The sequence below is a fragment of the Ricinus communis genome, chromosome 9 (genome assembly GCF_019578655.1).
Source record: "Ricinus communis isolate WT05 ecotype wild-type chromosome 9, ASM1957865v1, whole genome shotgun sequence".
NCBI lineage: Eukaryota > Viridiplantae > Streptophyta > Magnoliopsida > Malpighiales > Euphorbiaceae > Ricinus > Ricinus communis.
In genome coordinates this window covers 19146382-19160909 of record NC_063264.1, presented here as the reverse complement: position 1 = coordinate 19160909, position 14528 = coordinate 19146382, and the positions used below count along the sequence as shown (strand labels likewise).

Sequence of the window (14528 nt, the reverse complement as noted above, 5' to 3'; positions counted from 1 at the left end):
TGATGAAAATTGATCTCTCCAGGTCTACAATTGAGGTATAGGAAATATTTGATTAAGTGTGTGTCTTAGAATTGAGTCCAAAAATCGTCTTCTTCAATTAGAATTCAAAATCGCCTATATAGTTGATTCAAGACGAGTCCAGTGTCAATCTGTGGAGTCTGTTGTCGAGCCACCACAGTGCCAAGCGTGCTGATCCACCACAGGCCGTCTTTGGAGGCCGTGGTAGCTACTGGAAGGCGTCTTTGAAATGGCACAATTGGGGATAGCCTCTTGATAATTCAGCAGAGTCCGGGGCCGTGCTCAACCCTCGGGGTGCTTGTTCTCGCCCAATTTGATGGATTTTGCTCCGTAATCACACGTATTTCCCTCGATTCTTTGATGGTGTCCTTCGAAATGACTCGAAATGAAAAGGGAAACAAAAGACAGTGATTCTAGCATAAAACGGGATAATCATGCATAAAAATGTGAACAATCGGGCATGAAAACATGTGTAGTATGATGCCTATCAAATTACCCCATACTTAAACTTTTGCTTGTCCTCAAGCAATTTACAACTCACTTCTCAAAAGATATCAAATAACTCAATCAACTGCATTGCAGGAGGTTAGCTCAAAATAAATTTCAAAACTCCGTAATGATTTTTCCCAAAATCCCCAAATCACTAAATCCTTAAGAGAAAGAGCAAACTTAATAAAGTTGCTAAAGTTAAAATGATAAACCATCTAAATTAAGAAATTGAGAATCATGCCTCACAAGATATCACTCAAAACACACAAGTGTATATAGGTGAAAGAAGATCGCCAAGCTCTCAACGCAAAAATACGGAAAAGTGCTTACCATAGGCTTGCTTATGGATTCAATCTCCACTACTACGAAATAATCAATAATCATGATCAAAGGGTCTTGAGCCAGTTGTAATGGGGTTAAGGTAAGGTACGTATAAATATGGAAAGTAGGCTACAAGTTCTTTGGAAGTTAAGCAAGTAATGCAAGAAAGTAATGAAGGATCAAGTCTTTGTACCAAAATGAACACTAAGTTGCTCTAAAAATAAGATGATGCTCGAAATGAACTAAATTAATACTTTCTACTTTTTTTTTTTTTTATATATAAATATATATACTATGTATATATATTACAACAGCTTATGTAGGAGTTGTTGGTTATTGACACATATAATAATTGAAGGAAGCATCTATGAAAAATCTAGCAACTTAGTGAAATATATGAATGCAGATTGATCCAAAGTAAAATGCAGCATAACTTATATAATTTCCAGCAACAATGGTAGAAAGAATGGTCAAATGAATAGAAGTGATAAGATGAGTGTCACTGTTATTATTATCAAGAAAGGAATGGCTAAGGCTCAAAATTGGTTCACTAAGGGAAAAATAGGGTCCTAAGTGCCCAAATCATCTCACGATTATTGACAATTCATGTAATTTCAACAGATATCGTAAAGCAAGTTCTAGAAACAGAGATTCTGTAAAATGCTCACTAATGAAGGAAAAGGGAGCATAATAGTGATGCACCAATTGGCTCAAAATCTCACCATTTGAGTGATTTAAAATTGCATGAATTCTCAACCCAAAGTTTAAATAGTCAATCACAATAATAAGCAGCAATATTAACAGTGTTCTATATCTACGATAAAGTAATATGGAAGAATTAAGGAAAAATACCAGTTTTACCTGGCTGGATTGTAGTTGAGAGATTTATTCATTGCCTTCTTCCGAACAAGGTTCGATAAAAGCTATAAGGGAATCCATTCAAAGGAGAAAAAAGTCATCAACTACTTAATTAAAACAAAACTCAAGATAGGCACAACATCGGTAGGTCCCTACCCCACATTTTAGTATAACACTGTCCACAGTGTTAGAGAGATTTAGACTGAGGAAGCATATGATTCACACATTATGGTAATGGAAGATCATGCTGAATTTTTTTTTTTTTTCAATTAAAAAAACTATAATGTTCTACTTAACATAAACAAACAAGTGCAAGGAAATAACATAAAAGTAAACAAGCTACAAGCAAGAAAGTAAAAGGAGATAACAAATTGAAAGAAAAAAAAATAATAAAAAAAAAATAAAAAAATAAAATAAAATAAAATAAAGAAAAAGGATGGAGGAAAATATCACAAATTTTTTCTTTCCGCTAGGAGTCTGCTGACGGTGTATCCTCACTGGTTGGATCTGCTGGAAGTTGGGGGACAGGGAAATTTACTTTGAGGGAGGTTGCGGTGGTGGATCGGGGTCATGAAGCATGTCGCCAAATCGAACTCCATATCATCAATGAGCCGTTGATTTTGTGCTCCGACCTCTTGCATCTTTTGAATCGCACTACTATGAAGTCATTCTGGGTGGCCTGTCTTTCTAAACCACTCGGGGAATTGTTGAAGTGTACTCAAACCGCCCAACTGTGCCTTCGTTTCTTCTTGAAACCGCACAAACTCAGTGTACTGCTGCTGCTGTAGATCGCAGACTCGATCTGAGCGGTCGACCAAAGCACTGATCTGGACGCTCGATGGCTCTACCGAATGAGAGGATGAGGCTCCAGGATGAAGTCATAAACACTCTAGGCCGGGTTAGGAATCCTAACATCCGGAATCCCGGTCGATGGATGTTGGGCTCCTTTTCACGCCTCTCTAGCTTCCCTGACTATTGTGCTCACGAGCCTATATTCAATACCATGTGGATGTCTAGTGGCCGTGATCATCTACATGTTGATCATTTGTCTGATCCCTAGTGGTGTCATGTCACCAATATTTGAAAGCTCCGACAGACAATCGTCCAATACATCTAGTCTCTTAGCTAACCTAGTCACATACGGACCGAAACAACAATGCATCTTCTTCTGAGCGTCTACTATAAATGAACGGACTTGGCGAGCCAATAAATATCCCAAGTCTAGCTTCTTCCGATGTTGCATAGCCCAGAGAATAAAGACATCAGTCTGTGTGACTTCCCCAAAACTGTCCCCTCGGCCTGTAATAGTGTAAGCTAGTAGGGTATGAATGTAGCGGAGATGGTCCGGTAGGCTAGATGCCTTAGACCTGCTTGGGTAGTATGTTTCCGGCCTCATTACCAATGAATCCCACATGGCGTCATATGAAATTGGGTGGATGTAGAGACAACCCTGATACTCCTCCCCCGAGATTTCTTGTTCAGTCCATAATCCCAAATGCATTCCAAATTGTGGGACCGACATCGAGAACTCCCTTCCCCCAAGCCTAAAATAAATTGCATCGGTGATGCCGGTTTGTGATCTGTTCTTGCGGGAAGAAGGTGCTTTGAGGAACTCGATCGTAAGCTCACGGTAGGTTGGCTCAATGATGTCAAAGAATCTCGCATATGGCAGAGTCTCGATTAGTGTGTGCACATCTTGAGCCAATCCCACTCTCTCTAGGGATGTGAAGTCTATGCAACGGCCCGCCATCACTTGCTTCCATCTCATGACTTGGAATCTACTTTCATTGTCGCATTAGGGAATGTCCACAATGGATGACGGCCAGTGTGGATGGATTCACAGTAGTGCTCTCCGAGGTCGGACTATTTGTCGTGGTGGTGGAGGTGGAAGTCATGGTCGGTTACAGTCTTTGTGGAGGAAGACGTTCCTTCACCACGCGATCACTACTTTGGTAGCTGACAGCGTTTGATTGCTTTCTACGAGATTTATCGCGATCCGTCATATCACCTAATGCAACGAATTATTAGTTTTTTGTAAAAATTCAAGTTAATGAAAGAAATAATCTACCGAATCAACAGCATAATGATTATACTTCGACTAACCAAAACTTGTATAAACTAATAAACCGATATATATCAATCCAATTTATCATGAACCAGCAATTGCAATTTAAATCTAAACATTATTCATGCTTTGCATGCTGTAGGTACATTTTATTTCCACCAAAACCCCACAGTTATTAATTTCATAACCAACTACACCACAAACACAACAACTAATGTAGATTAACCTAACCAAGGTCATATAGTTACACTATAGAGCCACCAAAATATCCTAGCATGTCCTAACAAAAGTATATGTCTAAAATAGAAGTGAAATCATAATAATAAAATAAAAAAAAATATAATGCAACAAATGAAGGGACTTACCTGAGTTCGCTTAGGAAAGTGAGAAGGGTGAGATAGGGGTATAAGAACAACACCTTTGAGCTAAGAAAAACAAAAGGGAAGCAAAATTTTCGGAGGCCTCCAATTCTTATAGGCACGGTTTGACGCGGGTGAGGTAAGGCCGTGCTAGGACTCGGCCGTCACGATCCTTTAGCCTTCTTTGGATGCTCCTTGGCACGGGCATTAGCATGGCCGTGCTTACCAGCACGGCTAGGGGTTGTGTCCCGTGCTGCCTTCGGAAGCCGTGACAATTGCTCTTTATCCTTCAACACGGTCTTGACTCTGGCCGTGCTCATCAGCACGGCCTGGTGATGCAGCCCGTGATGGCCACGGAAACCGTGGTGAAACGGAGTTTTTCTGGGCTTGCTTTTTGCCGACTCGAGTCGTCTTGCCCCCATACCTATAATTAACACATATGCATGTAATTAGATCATTAAACAAGTAGATATGGTTAAACGGAAGAGTTTGTCCTCTTCGATTCTATAAGTCCGAAAAATTAAAATTAACCTAATTATTTTTAAGCAACTATAATAAAGTCAAATGAAAATAATGAAACAATCACAACTAATTAAAAATATGAAAGTATAATCCAAGTCAAATGTACAGAAGTGCTTATTTGTAGAGTCTTAAGCGTGACTCATTCGGATCACCCTTTCTGTGCATACAAAGCCAGGTCAACTCGTTGCTCACTATCCAACGAGTTACAATGATATCGCTTTAGCCGATGGCCGTTCACTTTGAAGTCCCCCTTCTCTGGATGATGCAACTCTACCACTCCATATGGAAAGACTTGTCCGATCTGAAATGGTCCAGACCAACGAGTCTGTAGCTTTCCGGGAAACAGACGAAGGCGAGAGTTGTAAAGCAACACTCGATCCCCAACCTGAAATTCCTTAGGCTCACGAATCCTTTGATCATGCCATTTCTTAGTCCTTGCTTTGTAAGTTGAGGAGTTTTCGTATACTGCCACTCATCTAGCTCACTCACCGCCATTGCCGCCTCCTTACCCTGCATAATCAATATCAAAGTTACAAGTTCTAAGGGCCCAAAGTGCCCTATGCTCTAACTTAACAGTGCAAATGACATGACTTTCCATAAACAAGGCGATAGGGCGTAAAACCTATAGATGTCCTAAAAGCGATCCTAAACGCCCATAATGCATCATCTAACTTAAGGGTCCAGTCCATCCCATCGGTACTAACGGTTCTCTCTAAAATACGTTTAATACCCCTATTAGTTACCTCAACCGCCCACTAGTCCGGGGTGATAGGGAGTAGAGAACCGATGAGTAACTCCGCATCGCTTAAGTACTTTCTCTAATTGGGTGTTGCGAAATGTGTTCCTCTATCACTAATAAGCGCCCTAGGTATGCCAAACCTAGCAAACAATCGCTTAAGGAACCCTGCAGACAACCCTAGCATCATCGATGGCTATGACTGAGCTTCAGGCCACTTAGAGAAATATTCAACAAAGCAACCGAATGTACTTATTACCATACGAAGAGGGAAAGGGTCCCATGAAGTCGATGCCCCGGACATCAAAAATCTCAACGACTTGCACACTGGTTTGGGGCATCTCATCACGAGAAGAGATATTACTGCTTGTGGCAAGGTCACAAACCTTAACAAATTTCCGTGCATCTTGGAAGAGCGTAGGCCAATAGAATCCCCGCCTCTAGCACCTTCCTCGCGGTATGGTTTGTCGCTTGATGACCTCCGGTGGGTCCCCCATGGCATTGCTTCAATATTTGGAGAGTCTCCTCGCCATATACACAACGGCCGAATCACGATCGCACATACTTTAAACAAAAGGGATCTTCCCAAATATAGTATTTCAAATCAGTGAAGAATTTCTTCTTTCACGTCGTCATACCCTTTGGTAGAACCCTAGCAACCAAATAGTTAGCATAATCGGGAAAACCAGGGAGTATCAGTGTATACCTGAGTGATATACAAATGTTCTTCTGGAAATCGATCATTTATGGTCGTCTCATCAAGTGCATCTAAGTGAGGATTTTCCAATCTCGATAAATGGTCCGCTGCCAGATTCTCCGCGCCCTTCTTATCCTTGATCTCGACGTCAAATTCCTGTAACAAAAGAATCCACCGAATCAATCTCGGTTTCGCATCATTTTTCAGGAATAAGTACCTCAATGCCGAGTGGTCCGTGAAGACAATGGTTTTGGAGAGAACGAGGTATGATCTAAACTTGTCGAAGGCGTAAACAACCGCCAATAACTCTTTCTCTGTGGTGGTGTAGTGTTCTTGGGCTCCTGTCAACGTCTTGCTGGCGTAGTAAATGGGTTGAAACTTCTTTTCAATCCTCTGTCCAAGCATGACTCCAATCGCATAATCACTAGCATCGCACATCGGGTTCAAGGCGGCCCCCAATCGGGAGAAACCATGATTGGGGGCTGTAGTTAGAAGTTTCTTCAGTAACTCAAAAGCTGCCACGCATGCATCATCAAAAATAAAAGGTACATCCTTAACTAACAATTGAGTGAGGGGCCTAGCAATCTTAGAAAAATCTCTAATAAATCTCCTATAAAACCCTGCATGGCCCAGAAAACTCCTACTTTAATGAACTAGGAGGAGGTAGCTTAGATATTACTTCTACCTTAGCTCTATCCACCTCCATCCTAGCCTCGAGAGATCTTATACCCTAAAACAATCCCCTCTCTTACCATGAAATGACATTTTCCCAGTTTAGTACCAAGTTAGCCTCAATACATCTAGCTAACATGCGCTCAAGGTTTGCCAAACAAAGAGAGAAAGAATTACCAAAAATAGAGAAGTCATCCATAAATACCTCCATAGACTCCTTAATCATGTCCTCAAAATAGCCATCATGCACTGAAATGTAGGCCGGTGCATTGCACGATCCGAATGGCATCCGTCTATAAGCAAACGTCCCATAAGGGCGGGGTGAAGGTAGTCTTCTCTTGGTCCTCGGTGCAATAGGAATCCTGAAAGTAACTTTGAAAAGCCATCAAGAAAATAATAAAACATATGACCTGCTAAACGTTCAATCATCTGATCAATGAAAGGAAGAGGGAAGTGGTCCTTCCGAGTTGCATCATTAAGCCTATGGTAATCAATGCAAACTCGGGCTTTATTCCGTCAGAGTCGGGATCAGCTCATCCTTCTCATTCCTTACCACTGTGATGCCTCCTTTCTTGGGTACAACTGCGGGACTAACCCACGGCCGGAAATGGGATATATCAAACCTGCATCAAGAAGTTTAATTACCTCCTTCTTTAACACTTCTTTCATGTTCGGATTGAGTCGTCTTTGAGGCTGAACGACCGGCCTGAAACTGTCCCCCAATGAAATCTTATGAGAGCAGAAACTTGGATTTATGCCCGGGATATCGACTATATTGAAAGCAAAGGCCTTCTTGTACTTCCTTAGAACTTCCAACAGCATGGCTTGTTCTTCAGGAGTTAGATCGGCTGCTATGATTACTGGTAAGTGCTTCTCTTCATCCAGGAAGGCATAAACCAAGTGGCTCGGTAACTCCTTCAGTTCTAAAACTGGTGGGTCCTCGAATGAAGTCTTTACTTTCCGCACCCCAGACCTGTCAAGAAAAAGATAGGGATCAGTTGACAAGCTCGGCTCAGAAGCCAATAAAACAGCGAGTTGCTCCAACACTTGCTCGTTGGACAACTCCTCCTCATCCTCAGCTAATGCTACTTGCAAAGGGTCAGCACATAAAATTTCTTGTAAATGGGACTCAACCACATCATCAATAACATCAATAGAACATACGATTATCATAGTCCGGTGTTGTCTCATGGAAGTGGCCGGGTCAAAGGTAATGGTCTCATCATTAACTCTAAGCTTAAGCTTTCCATCGCTTACATCGATAACATTGATGTAGCTAGGAAAGGCCTACCAGGATAAGAGCGCGATGCTATCACCCTCCATATCCATTACCACAAAATCTACAGGAAAGATAAATTTATCTACCTTTACAAGTACATCTTCAACAATACCTCTAGGAATTTTAACAGTTCTATCTGCTAATTGAACACTCATCCTAGTAGGCTTTGGCTCATGCAACCCTAATTTGGCAAATAAACTAGTGGGCATTAAGTTAATACTGGCTCCTAAATCAGCCAATGCACCACTAATTGATAAATCACCAATCATACAAGGGATAGTAAAACTCCCTGGATCTCGTCGCTTGAGTGGCAGTTTGTTCTGGAGAATAGCTGAACACTCCTCATTAAGCACCACCTGACCAAGATCCTCCAACTTCCTCTTGTTGCTCAAAATCTCCTTTAAAAACTTGGCGTATTTCGGCATCTGTGAAATTGCCTCAACAAAAGGTAAGTTAATTTTCAGCTGCTTAAATAAGTCAAGAAACTTACTGTATTGCTTGTCCACCATATCCTGTCTCAACCTTGCAGGATATAGTGCAGTGATGCTCGCACGAGTCTCTTTTGTCTTCTTTCTTTCTCTCATTCTCTACCATCTCAAGGTCTGGTCCTTCCTTGGTGGCTCGACTGCACGATTGTATTATCCTTATCGGCCTAAAGGTGAAGAACCAGTCAAATTCTTACGAACGCAAGGTGATAGCTTTGCAATGCTCCCTCGGGTTTGACTCTGTAGTGCTAGGAGCGATCACGAAGGTCTCTCCGAAAGCATCTTAGAAATTTGGCCAATTTGAGTCTCCAAGTTCGAATCGAGGCCTGCTGATTCCTAAGTGCACTATCGGTCTACTGGAATCTTGTTTCCGTAGATGTCACAAACTTCATCATGAGCTCCTCTAAATTTGACTTCTTTTCTTGGGAGGAGGAGCTTGTGCAGCCCGGTGGTTGTTCATTGTGGGCTGTTGATGAAGTCTTTGGAAACTGGTGGACCACGGGCATTATTGTTCCTCCAAACCGAAATTGGGGTGATTGCGCCATCCAGGGTTATATGTATTACTTTGTAGGGGTTATTCTGCTTTGTCTTGGGGCATTCCCATATAATCAACTGTTCAACATCGGAAGATATAGTAGAATTAGATGGAAAACTAATAGAAGATGAAGCAAACATACCTCCATGATCACGATTCGCGTAATGCGGGCCACCACAAAACTCGCAGCCAACGTTCGCTGCGTGAACCGGCATCTGGAGTTGGTCGATCTTCTTGGCTAGAAGCTCCACTTGAGCTGCCAAGGCTGCTGTAGAGTCCACTTGGTTGACCACTCCTTGTCTTCCTGGTCGGTTCCTAGAGGATTGCCATTGATAGTTGTTCATGGCCATTTCCTCTATCAAGTTCTGAGCTTGCTCGGGCGTCTTACTGTTTAGCGCCCCACCTGCTGCAGCATCCACCATCTGCCTCGTTGCGAGGTTCAACCCGCTGTAGAAGGTCTGAACCTGCATCCACACTGGCAATCCGTGATGTGGGCAGCATCTCAAAAGATCTTTAAATCTCTCCCATGCATCGTACATGCTTTCATCATCAAACTGCACAAAAGAAGATATGTCATTTCTAAGTTTAGCAGTTTTAGCGGGAGGAAAATACTTATATAAAAATTTTTCGGCCAACGCCTTCCAGGTAGTGATCGTCTGTTGTGGAAGAGATTGCAACCATCTCTTTGCTCTGTCCCTCAAGGAAAATGGAAACAATCTCAGCCGAATGGCATCATCGGTTGTTCCATTTATTTTGAATGTGTCACAAATCTCCAAAAAGTTGGAGATATGTGCATTGGGATCCTCACTGGGCAATCCTCCAAACTGCACGCTTTGTTGGATCATCTGGATAACATTGGCCTTTATCTCAAAATTGTTGGCCGCTGAGTAGTCCGACTATACTAGTTTTCGTCCCATCCAAAGATGGTCGAGCAAACTCGTACATCGTCCTCCCGATCCTCATCGAGCGTGGGGGTCATGGTTTTCCATCGTGTCTAGTCTATCCACAGGTATCTCAACCTCAATCTCCTCCTCTTCTAATTGCAACCTCTTCCTTAAGAGTCCGAGGGATCGATTCGGATCGGATAGAGGCTCTATAAGATTCGAGTTTGAGCTCCGGTCATAAACCACCGAAACCGAAAGTCCACACAACCACCGATCAACAAAAATAATATAATAATAAATAATAATAGAATTAAAGAATAAATGAATAAAACAAATAATGACTAAATTAACACAAAAACAATTCACTCTAGTTCACCGTTACAGTTCCCCGGCAACAGCGCCAAAAACTTGATGGGTTCTTTATGCAACCTACACCTAATGCAAGTGAACCTACTGAGCGTGCCCTAGCACTAGTGAGTATCAAGGTCGTATCCACGGAGATCGGGTGAACCTAGAGTTACTACCTTGCTATGTTATCTAGTCCGAAATAGGGTGTGAAAGTTCTAACATACCGGTAATGGTTATGAGTGCAATTAAGTAAATGAAGGACAACAATGGACAATTAAAAGACAATTGTAAAGAGAGAAATAAATCCAAAAGGGAACCTAAGTGATGGAATTCTAAAGATGAATTTTATGGATTGTCGATCTTGCTTACCCGTGCCTAAATCCTGAATTGAATCCCGGTTCCTCTCTCGAGCTTACCGGATTCCTAAACCTGCACTAACCTAATGAAATCTCTTCCTATCAGATTACTACAAATTAGCATTAAGTATGATTTAAGACTATTAAGAGTTGTTAGTTCTTAATCCGTGAGTAAATCAACCTCATCTCTAAGTGTTAACTACCAGTCCTTACTATTCAAAATCCAGTTGTAACAAGCATTTCTCAATGTCAAGAAACAACCTAATAAACAATTAATCCAACGTCTCAAATTAACTGCATCAAACTTTTATTACTGAATAGCAAGAAGATTGCAAGAATGACAATTATAAAAAACTAACAATTAAGCATAATCCATCAACAAAGGTGAACCCTAATGGATTCAAAAGATCTAGCTGCTCATGTTCATAGTCAAAGCAATTAAAGAACAAAATAAGGAAAAATAAATTAAAGGTATGTACACCCTTCTCTTTCAAGCTGAATGAGAAACCCTAAATTTGCAAATTCAAAATCTCAAACCCTTGTTGCCTCTTGAATGCTCCCAAAGTTTGTCTTGATCTTCAATTCGATGTTGGAATAAGTGGAATCCCCCCTTCAATTGATGAAAATTGATCTCTCCAGGTCTACAATTGAGGTATAGGAAATATTTGATTAAGTGTGTGTCTTGGAATTGAGTCCAAAAATCGTCTTCTTCAATTAGAATTCAAAATCGCCTATATAGTTGATTCGGCGGTAGGAGTCCGGTGTCGAATCTGTGGGCTCTATTGTCTTTGAGCCACCACGGTAGTGCCAATGATGCTGATCCACCACAGGCCGTCTTGGAGGCCCCAGTGGCTACGGAAGGCGTCTTTGAAATGGCACAATTGGGGATAGCCTCTTGATAATTCAAGCAGTACGGGAGTCCGGGCCGTGCTCAACCCTCGGGGTGCTTGTTCTCGCCCAATTTGATGGATTTTGCTCCGTAATCACACGTATTTCCCTCGATTACTGATGGTGTCCTTCGAAAATGACCTGAAATGAAAAGGGAAACAAAAGACAGGTGATTCTAGCATAAAACAGGATAATCATGCATAAAAATGTGAACAATCGGGCATGAAAACATGTGTAGTATGATGCTTATCAACCATCATATTAATTTAGCAATAGTAATTGTTATGAAAATCTTTAGGTTTAAAAGTATTAGAAACATCATCTTTACTTTAATCTATGTTGGTATAAGAAACCTAAGTTGCATCATTAGCTTGAGTGTTTTAGGAAAAAGGCACATCAGCATCTCATTCATTAGATCTAGGCTTAAAGTAAAACAAGGAGATTACTAAGTAAATGGCTAGACTAAATACTATTTTTAGCAATATAGTTTTAGGTCATAAGCATTTGCATTTGCATTGCATTGCATATTTATTTATTATTTAGTTACTTTACTTTATGACCATTATCCTCTCAAACATACGATTTAGAGTGTTTAGATTTACTTTTATTGTTTTATGTTGATAATTAGTCTTTATAATAAGTGGCCTCATAGTTACTCGAGAGATCGACCTCGTGGTGAACTTACCCTTACTATAGGAATGGTTCGTGCACTTGTGAGTATTAAAAAAGACACATCAAGTTTTTAGCGCCGTTGCCGTGGAACCGTGTCCAAATTTATTATATTGATTGATTATCAAAAGTGTCTTATGTTTATTAGTTTGTTTTGTGTTCTGTGATTTATTTTGTTTATGTGTTTTTGTTTTGTTTGTTTGTTTTGTGTTTTCTGATTTTTTTTGTTTGTGTTTTTATTTTTTTATTTTCTGATTTGTTTTGTTTGTAAATTTTATTTTTAAATTTTTTTTAATCTAAAATTTTCTTTTGTTTTGTATGCTTAGCAAGAAACAACTAGAAGAAGAATTAACAGAAGGAGTTGATTTCATGGCAAACCCACCAAGAGAAGTAGGAGCTGAAAGATGAACGGTTATGAAAGATTATGCACTGCCTACAATTGGTAAAACTACTTCATGCATAGTTCTAGGTGATGCATCTAGGAATTATGAACTTAAGAGCATTCATTTTAATATGCTTCCTTCATTTTATGGTACGCCTAGTGAGGATGCATTAATATTCATTAGAGAATTTTATGTCATAGTTCATACTTTTCCATTATCTAGACTTAATGAGGATCAACTAAGAATGAGGTGTTTCCTTTATTCATTGAAAGATAGAGTAAAGGCTTGGTTAATGACCTTGCCTCCTAATTCTTTGAGAAATTAGGATGAAATGTATCAAAAGTTTATGAGTAGATTTTACTCACAGCAAAAGACCAAAGAATTAAGAGCTGAAATTTCTAATTTTTATTAAAAGAATGTTGAATCTTTTCATGAAGCATGGGATCGCTTCAAATCACTTTTATTACAATGCCAGCACCATAGATTCCCACTCCCAATAATCAGCCAATTATTTTATGATGGATTGACCCAACAATATCGATGTATGGTTGATAATGCAGCTGGGGGTGCTATATTAGAAAGGACACCTGATAAGGTTTATGACATCTTTGAGATGTTAGGAGCCAATTCTCAATAAAAGAGTGTGAAGACAAAGAGAGTAGAAGTAAATGAAGTAATAGCTAGTAGTGAGATGACAATGCAATTGGTTGAATTGACTAAGCAAGTTAAGATGCTTACTTCAATAAAAAAAACTCACCAAATAATGAGGTATGTGGTATTTGTAGTATTTATGGTCATTGTGCTAATGTTTGTTCGTCTTTTGATAATTACAGAGTAAATATATATGATCAAATAAATTTAATGGATTCTTACCAACCCATGCATCCTATGAATGACCCTTATTCCAGCACATATAATACAGGTTGGAGAAACTATCTAAATTTTTCTTGGAAATACAATGACCAAAACTCACCATAATTATTGAGAAATAAAAATCAACCTCATTACCAAGACCAATATTCTCAATTCCAAAGGGACTCCAATCCTTTCCTTCAAGATCAAGAACAAACTCTTTGATCTAATGAATAAAGAAAGCCAAGTTTGGAAGAAACACTTCAATAATTTATGATGGCTTCTCATGATAGGATGGAGAGGAATGAGAAAAAGACAGATTCCATTGAGGCTTCACTGAAACGTTTAGAAGCTCAAATGGAACAAATTGTTGAAGAGCTCAATAAAGAGGAAATATCAAGTCAACCTGAACAAGCCAATTCCATTACTACTATTAGAAGAGGTGAGGTTGTCGATAATATTGCTATAGAAACTGAAAGAAATTCTTCTTCTTATGCAGGTACACCTAAAAATGATGTATTAGTGCAAATCAATAAGGATAGCATACAAAAGAAAGAAAAAGTAGAGCCTAGTCTTAGGCTTGAGAAGAAAGAAAAGGAAGCATTTTGTGGACCTGAATTTCATAAGGCAACTCAGCCTTATAGACCCCCTATTCCTTTTCTAAACTAACCAAAAGAGAGCAAAAATGACAAATTTTTTTTTTGAAATATTGAGATGCTCTCTAAAGTTAATACTGACTTACCTTTGTTGGATGTTATCAGGAATAAACTAGCTTATGTAAAATTCCTTAAAGAGTTCAACACCAACAAAAGGCGATATGCGAACAACAAAAAAGTACAAGTAGCAAGTGTAATGCTTCAATATCAATTGCCCCTTAAGATAAAGGATCTTGGTAGCTTCACCATTGATATTACAATAGGTGACAAAAAGGATACAAAAGCCATGTTAGATTTGGGAGCAAGCATCAACTTGATGTCGTATTCGATGTATGAACTACTTGACTTGGGAGAGTTGAAGCCTACCACTATGTCTCTATAATTTGCAGACAGATCGATAAAATATCCTAGAGGTATAGTGGAAGACTTGCTAGTACAAGTAGGTAAGTTAATAAT

The 14528-nt window shown here is 39.8% G+C and overlaps 2 non-coding genes across 2 annotated transcripts; one reads left to right on the top strand and one right to left on the bottom strand.

The window, feature by feature from the left end:
* Positions 1-9516: 9516 nt before the first annotated feature.
* On the top strand, positions 9517-9623 carry LOC125371235. Its single transcript, XR_007217532.1, has one exon. It is a non-coding gene; the product is annotated as a small nucleolar RNA R71 (small nucleolar RNA).
* A 3319-nt stretch (positions 9624-12942) lies between these two features.
* On the bottom strand, positions 12943-13050 carry LOC125371250. Its single transcript, XR_007217550.1, has one exon. It is a non-coding gene; the product is annotated as a small nucleolar RNA R71 (small nucleolar RNA).
* Between the last annotated feature and the right edge of the window lie 1478 nt (positions 13051-14528).